This window comes from Bremia lactucae, linkage group LG1, assembly GCF_004359215.1.
Source record: "Bremia lactucae strain SF5 linkage group LG1, whole genome shotgun sequence".
NCBI classification, from domain to species: domain Eukaryota; phylum Oomycota; class Peronosporomycetes; order Peronosporales; family Peronosporaceae; genus Bremia; species Bremia lactucae.
The window spans coordinates 5763609-5771988 of record NC_090610.1 but is presented as its reverse complement, the minus strand read 5'-3'; positions in this window follow the sequence as shown (position 1 = coordinate 5771988).

Genomic DNA, 8380 nt, shown 5'->3' with positions numbered 1-8380 from the left:
TGTTAAAATTTATTAATGTAATATTTAAAAAAAAAATAAAATAAAATCAATTGTTTGTTAATTATTAATACTTTATAAACTTATTAAATGTACTTTAGCTACAACTGCATAGCTGAGTTGGGTTTTTGGGTTTTAATATATATTGATTAATAAATTCATATTAAATTTTATCAACATACCATTCTCTACTTAAAAAATTAGTAAATAGTATTTTGATAAAATAAATCCATCTGCTTGGTCGGTAAACTAAAGTGGTCTCTGCAACTGGCTATATTGCTTATCATTCAGACTTTTGAGTCCTTCACGTGCGCGTACCCACAATCTTGTTCTCCTTTGCAGGATATCCTTTGGCCCTTGGTTTCGTCGATGCCTCCGATGAAACCGTTGACTTGAGACTTCTTCGTCAGCGAGTCCTTGCGCGGTCGAGATAAGCAGAAGTCACAAGTCCAAAAGTCACAATACCACCAAATCAGGAGCACGCTTCGCAAGCAACTCCACTCGGCGATGCTTGCTTATATTGCATTTGTCGGGCTGCAATTGAGAATGAACAATTCATACTGAACCGCATCCCCTAAAACGACAAAGGCAGTATAATTGCAAACATCTTCGAGCGAGCCAAGTAAACACCGTGCAGTGCATTTGCCCAGCTTCTCTATACAATGCTTGATTTTTCGTTCTACTGACATGTCTTGAAACATCAGTAGACTTGCAAAACAGGTTCTCGTACTTATCTTCCCCATACGTCCTAGCACATGTACGCGACAGTTAAACTAACGCTCGAGAAACCCAGACCAAATCATTGTTCGCTGCTTGATCCTTCGTCTTGGCGAGAAATGCGGGATAGTAATCGGACTTGTGACCCACAAAGTTAGTCAAGTACCGGTTTCCAAGTTGGTCCCTTGGTGTCATTGAATCCTTAAGGTCCAAGCATATGAAGCCGCCAATACAGTCAACTGCCGAGTGAGCACTTGTGTACTTGTGCGATGTCGCATTCTTGGTTTGTTTCCCTTCAGCGCACAGCATAAACGTAGGCCTTGAACGGTCCGTATTTTTTATGCCAGACGCTATAATATTGCTACGCTCAATCGCGTCGTAGAAAGCCAAATGATCTAGACGCTGGTGGAAGTGGCACAGTGATCCACACTGCATGTCCTTGATCAACTCTTTCGATGAATCGTCAGTAATTATCACCATCATTGCGTCCTCTGGAGTACTTGGACTGGGTATTGGATCCATCAGTATCACGTAGAGGGCATGATTGTCCATCAAAATGTCAAATACGACTTCACCATCGCTGCACCTTGCTAGTTAGGGTTTCGTGTCATTATACTACACGATTCTTAACCCCTTGTGCCCGAGCTTGTCATACGAAATTATACTGCGCGAAAACTCTGGCGCGAGAAAATTTCTGTCGGTTGCTACATTAAGTAACACGTTACCAACACATGACAGCTTGAATGACTCGCAATCAGATAAATGGCACCCATGTTCTTATTTCTTGCGTTTCTTAACCGACACGAAGCGGCGGCTGGAACTACTGTCCAGAATCCATGCGTCGCCATCACGATCTGTGACGTTCCAATTGCCAATGTCTGGGCCAACATAGCATGGCGCAATTTTTTGCTCGCCCTTGCCCCCGGCGGTCTTCATTTGCGTTGCCAGTTACTTCCTTCGACCGTCAGCATGGCGTGTCCGTACACGAGGTAGTCGGCGCAATGCGCTTAGTAATTCGCCATCACAATTGTTGAAGTCTAGGCGATGCGTAGCGTACGATGTTGTCTAGCTGCTGCCACTCGCCTCCTCCGTCTGCATCACTGATGTAGAGGTAATGCTACGGCCTTGAGCGCTTAACGTCCTTCTTTGCCGTTAATAGCTTCATTTCTCGAGCTGCAGTGGTGGGATCTTAAACCTGTCAAGCATACGCTGCATCACGTACTTCAAAGTCGGTAGCACAAAGGTAAAGCGCAAAGGATGGGAGGTAGCCATGCGTGTTTGATTAAGCGAGATTCCAGCTGTAATGCACTGCACACCGAATGGTTAGACCTCGATCTCGACTGACTCAAGGCTCGTATTGTTGCGTGCGGAAACAAGCAAGTTTTTATCTTGATTATCATCTTACCTTTGCAACAGTAATAGACATGTCAACACTGAAGATGTTACTTGCTCTAGCGGCGGCACAGGAAGTGTCCGCTAAGCACTGGCATATACCCAACGCTATATGAAAGCGAAAAGGAGTCACCATCAGATACTTTTACAGGTACATCAAGGCATCAACATTGACGAAAAGAATTTAAAGAACTCCGGCATCTCAAGCAAGAAGGAGCATGCGTTGGAAGTATGCAAGGGCTACTATGATCTCAAACAGAGTGGACGATTATGGAGCCAACATGCAAGTTGTGCAGTGCGGGTTTTACGTAGTGCGTGGTTTGGTATGTGTCTCTACTGGTAGCGTGATGAAAAGGACGTTGTTGTTGTATGTGTCTACGTGGATGACCTTCTTGCCACTGGCACTAGCGCGACTGCAGTTGACGGCTTTTTCACAAGTCTCTCAAATTTGTCAATCAAGAGGAATGCGAGTGGTGCATAACGAAGATAATGGATACATGCTGAACCAGGAGGAGTCTCTAACTGATTTGCTACGTGTGCACGGACTCTCGGATACCAACTCGATAATTACACCCATTTTTACTGAATGATACGAGATTTGCATCCAGGGACAGCGCGTTGCTGAAGGCAAGGGCAACATATATCAAGAGTCTTGGATTTTCGGTCGCTGGATGGGTTGCTGCTTTGAGATACGCGATGCACGCGACCCGATATTGTGTTTGCAGCATAAGGCGACGCGTGAAACTTATCAATCGCTGCTTCACAATTGAAAGCTTGCAAAACGGGTGGCGGGCTATCTAAAAGGCACAAGGTCGACGAAACTCAACAATGAACTAAGCAAATACAAAACTATGTCAGTTGTGTTAAAAAGCAGCGATGCCGATGACAGAAAGTCCCTAATCGGAGGAATTATACTTCGTGACGTTATGGCGGTTAGCTGTAGTGCGACGGACCAAACAGGATGGCGTATCCCTATCGACGATGAAAGCCGAAATTGTGGCAGCGACGGAGATTGCCCAAGAGTTTTATGCGTTCGCGAAATACTGTGCGAAGTTGCTGTGGTGCCAGAAATAGCATGTTGATGCATGTGGACATTCAAGCTCTATACGACAGCTTGAGAGTGAATCGTCGTCGCTCAAGGCGAAAATACTGCCGTTCGAGTCAATTTTGTTTGCGATATGCTCGTCGAGGAAGTGTGCCGGTACATTATGTGCGGTCGGAGCAGATGCTAGCTGATTTGCTGATCAACGCACTCGCACGACCAAGCTTGCAAAAATTGCGTGTTATAATGCGTGTTGATTTTCCCTACCTGAAACACGCTGAAAAGCCATTGTCTTGCGTATTGGCTCCTCCGAATCAGGCATACTGCGCACAATCATGCTTCTTATCGACCCGTCAAGGTAACTACTGTTTTGCAGCTTGACCCACTACCAGAGGCGGTTCTAGTTACCATTTCATGGTAGGTTTTTTATATGGGCGTGGCCAGAACTGAAATTATCCGAGTCCACCCGCTACTGTTAAAACGGCAGTAAACATTGCGTTCAAGCTGAATTTAATTTTAAAGCAGCCCGCTACAGTAAGCATGGGTAATAGGCTAGCTCTTTAAGTACAACAGGCTCGTCTAACAGACCAAAGGCCAAAGGACCTATGCCTTGCTGAGGAAAGATAAGAGAGGCTCACGATGTTGAACAGTAAAGAAACATTTGTAGATGCTTAATGTGCGGAGTACGGGGCACTTGCGTCTGGTCTGTCTCTTGCACAACCCGCGCAAGACTCGAGCGAACATAATTTTAACCTCACAGTAGAAATCTGATAAGGTGCGGGTAAACGTTGACTCCCAGTAGGCCCGAAGCACCTAGCTGGGGAAGAATTAGGCTCTGTGGGACCTCTAGGAGGGAAGGATAGATATAGCTTAGCTCCAAAGACCTATGTGCCTAAGAGCGTGGAGTGTGGATGCAAGCCGGCATGTCAATAGTAGAGTCGACTGTGAAGGCTTCGTAAAACCATGGTCGATGGAATTCATAACGTCTTGGAAATATTCTCGACTTTAATCACTTGAAGAGAGGAAGCGATATGGCGAGCGCCGAAACTGCCCGAGGTGATTTCGTCACTATTTGTTTCGCGAGTGGGACTTGTATCACTGTATCTAATATTCCGATAAATTAGGCGTGAAGGTTCTGTACGTTGGAAGTATTAAACGCTGCTTTGTCCTCGACTTAAGACCTCATCATTGGTATGGCCTGGCTTGAGCACCATGAGCCATGGATTGCATTGCGGTCAAGACCTTATGCGAAATGTTCCTAGCAGAAGTTTTGGCGAGCCATGGACCTGCCTTTTTAGGCAACCAAAGCGCTATTATTAAAAGAGTCCGTCGGTGTGCTGAACATTGCAAAGTCAAAGTTATGAATTCATTGTCAGTAACTTTAGTCTTTAAAGTAACTCAATAAGTGTTAGTAAAATGTCATGCGCTCCGTTGAGTGACACTCGTTGCAATAACAAATCATCGATCGCTTCAGCATTGTTGACAAAGACATTCGGCGCTATTCCTTGGAGTGGCACGTATAAATCTACCAAGTGAGGCCGGCTGTGATAGTAGTTTACGTATGGCGACATTGTTGGCGATATGCCAATGGATTCCGGGCTATGTCCGTTGAAAGCAGGTGGAATGACAAGTACGTGCATTAGGTGTATTCACTCGTTGATTGAGTGACTGGTAAAGAGTGATGTTAGCCTAAGGAAGACGTAATGTCTGTTGATAAATACAGCCACCCTTAAACGCTGGCGATTTGTCTAATACGGTGGTCAATTGACCTAATGCCAAGTTATACACGTCATCGCTTCTAAATGAAGTCGTCCTTGAGGCCGCAAAAACGACACTTAGTGCACGTAGTGAATCAATTATCCTTAAAGGTCCTTCAGATCCGTTCTTTCCGTTCGCTAACAATCTTAAGACGTGGTGTATCGTCTATTCTACCTCCTGTTAAAGGTAAAAGTCATGAGATGACCCAAATACTGTGTAACACGTCAACAACCTTTAATAAGGACATGTGTGGCGTTATTGACATTTTCTTCCGTGATAAGCACACGGCAGGGATGTGACCCCAATCGATACTGACAAGCATATTGTGCATTGTTACAATAAGCTTAACGCGGCCACTGTACTGGAACAGACACAAATACCAAGAAATGATGTTCTTTGGCGCATTGTGTATGTTTTCAATAAGATTTATGCGGCCAATATACTAGCACAGACATCAATTTCTTGGAAGGAAATTCTTTAAAGCAATACGTTGAGATATTCGATGTACAATGCGCTCGAATTAGTCATTGTCCCTGATACAGATCTCCGCATCACGGGTTCGTCTCGATAGTCGGGTGCTAGGCACTAGTTTGGACAAGTACACATCGGTCGTCGCAGACTGATGGTCAGACTGAGCGTATTGATCGCGTCACTGAAGACGTTCTGTGCATCGTATGTGCTGAGAAGCCGAAGCGTTGGAGCGCAATTCCCTATGCTGGTAATGCCTCTACAGGCTATAATACATTGTATTTGGACGGTCTCACACAGCCATGCGCTCTTTAACGCTACCATTTCGTGATTCATGGGACGGTGCCGATCAGCTAGCTGATCTCAGCTCTGTCACTTCTAATGAACAGGTTCGCGAATTTTTGCTACGTGATTAAATGTTTTCAACATGTGCGTAGCGAAATGGTTGATAGCCAAGACAACAAGAACAAGCGGATGCTAAATGAGAAGCTGTAGTTAGTAGTATGCGGTCGCTGACCGAGTATTACTCAATGCTAAGAACCTATTTGTCTGCGGACTTCAAGAACAAATTGCGTCCAAGCTTTATCGGACCATTTACTGACCAGGAAGGGCCAATATGTTTAACCTTCCGCGCAAGCTGGGCATACAGTGTTTCTTACGTTTAATCTGCTTAAGCCATGTCGAGACATTCCCCCGTCTGGGGCTTATCGTCCTCTGAGACGACAAGAGAACGGAGGTCCAGAACCTATGAACAACTCGTATGTAGAGAGCGAGAAACCTCGCTCTTCAAGTTACAAACGATTGCAAGATCTTTTTCAAAAGACGGGTTACTACGCCTATAAGAGTAGTACCCCACGCTCAGTGCTTGGAAACACGAGCGAAACGATGAACCTCCTGCTAGGAATAGCGGATGACCAGGATCCTACACTGTTGCAAAATCGCACCGGCGAGGCGGATCGTCAAAAAGCGGTTGGGGTCAGTAGGGCGGAGTGCCCTACTGATCTAGCAATGTCAAAATAATTTGCAGGCCTTTTGTCGAAACTTACTCCTTAAAAACATTATGTGTAACTTCTCCAGGTAATCAGGTCAACCTCATTACCTTAGAAATTATAGTGGCAATAAATTGCCACTAAAGCTCCTTGTCGATTGTTGGGCGCCGAATAATTTCATTCGACGCCAATCGCTAGAAAATATCGCAGAGTTAAATTCATTGAGCGCGATATACCTCTTACGAGGATGACAGTGCGCCTAGCAACAGGCGCGTCTGTAACAGTAAAGAAACGTGTAGTTGGTATCCAGTACACGTTAAAGGGTAAACAGTACGATGCTGATTTCCATCGTACTGGATTTGGATGACGAATTTGATGAAATCCTTGGATTACCATGTAGGTGAAATTGGAGGCACTCCGCTACGCCGAGGAACATTCGAAGTCCCTTTATATCGACTTGCACAGATCAGTCGGTGATCGCCTTGATCTTTTTGGCGGATTAGAGCGTACACGGTGTTTACCCATGATGCTCGAAGAAGTGGTATTACGCTTGCAGCAAATATGCACTTCTTGAGATTTGTATACAACTTGAGCTTACACATAAGGATAAATACCTGTCGGACGTGGGTACGAAGTACTTCAACATCTGACTTTACGGTCATGGCTCTGCTATGAACGAAGACGTCATCCAATTGCTTGGTGCAAAATCCTGTACCGATCTCACCAAATTGGTTACACATCTGTTGAATACCGCAGGGGAATTACTAAGCCCATGTGGCAGACCAATCCGATAGCATTCCGGTTGGGGTGCTTACTGCTGTGAACGGAATTTCTTGTTCACGCGTAAGGATCTGATAGATTCCATCCATCAGATTTATTGACGAAAAGATGGTACTCTTTGGCAGACCATCAATAATTACATCCTTTTTGGTATCGGCGTTTGAGCAGGTACCGTTGCAGCGTTCATTTTATTGAACGCATGCACTATTTGTCACCCTCCGGTTGCTTTACGCACATAGAAGGTTGGAGAGCTATGTGGAGAGTTGACTCCCTCGCATGACCCGCTGCTAATCGATCGGCAAAAAAATTATCGATCGCAAATACTTGTTCACGAGGCAATGGCCCCTGCTTCATGACATGGTAATTCGAACCTGTTCCTAGGTCGATTTCGTGTCGAGTGCCTTTATCCTTAGGCAACAATCGCACGGACCGAATATCGGCCACGTAGTTGTCATCTATGAAAAGTACGCAGATCTGCTTGACTTTGCCACTACGCAGATCGGAACAGTATCAGCCTAACTTAGGTAAAACATACCTTAACTTGCCATGATGCGTATGGTGTCCGAACCCGTCTTCTGACGTTGAAGCATCAGCAATATCGCTTAAATGAACAGTTTGACATCCTGATGAGGACGCAGCGGCCGACGGCACAGCAGTTTCATGGGTGCAAGTACTTACATAAGTACTCCAGCAATTATGCCGAAATGACAGTTCATCTTTCTTCCGTGTTGAAGAAAAAGTAAAGTGATCATGATACGCTGATTGTCAGCATTCCTTTGAGGAAACCAAGAAAAGCTTGATGCAGTCGTCAATTCTGGCGATTGCTGACCAAGACAGACCATTTCATGTGGTTTGTGACGCCATCAGTCTTGCAATCGGCTGTGCGTTAATGCAATTGACGCAGACGGCTCAGAGCGCGTCATCTGCTATCAATCGCGTCATCTTCAACCAGCTGAGCACAATTACCAGTGCATGACAAAAAAACTTCTTGATTTAAATATGCACTGGCTAAGTTTAGGGTCGCACGCTCGGAAGATAGACCGTTCATTATTTATACGGAGCATGCGTCTTCACCCACGGCCGTAAGTAGTCTACACCTGTCGCGAAGAATGATGAGATGGTTCTCTTTCTTCGCGGAGTACAGCATCGCCGTGAAATATAAACCAGGACGACTTAATGTCGTCGCTGATGCCCTTTTGCGCCGGCCCGATTTTGAAACGGCTGCGCAAAACAATAG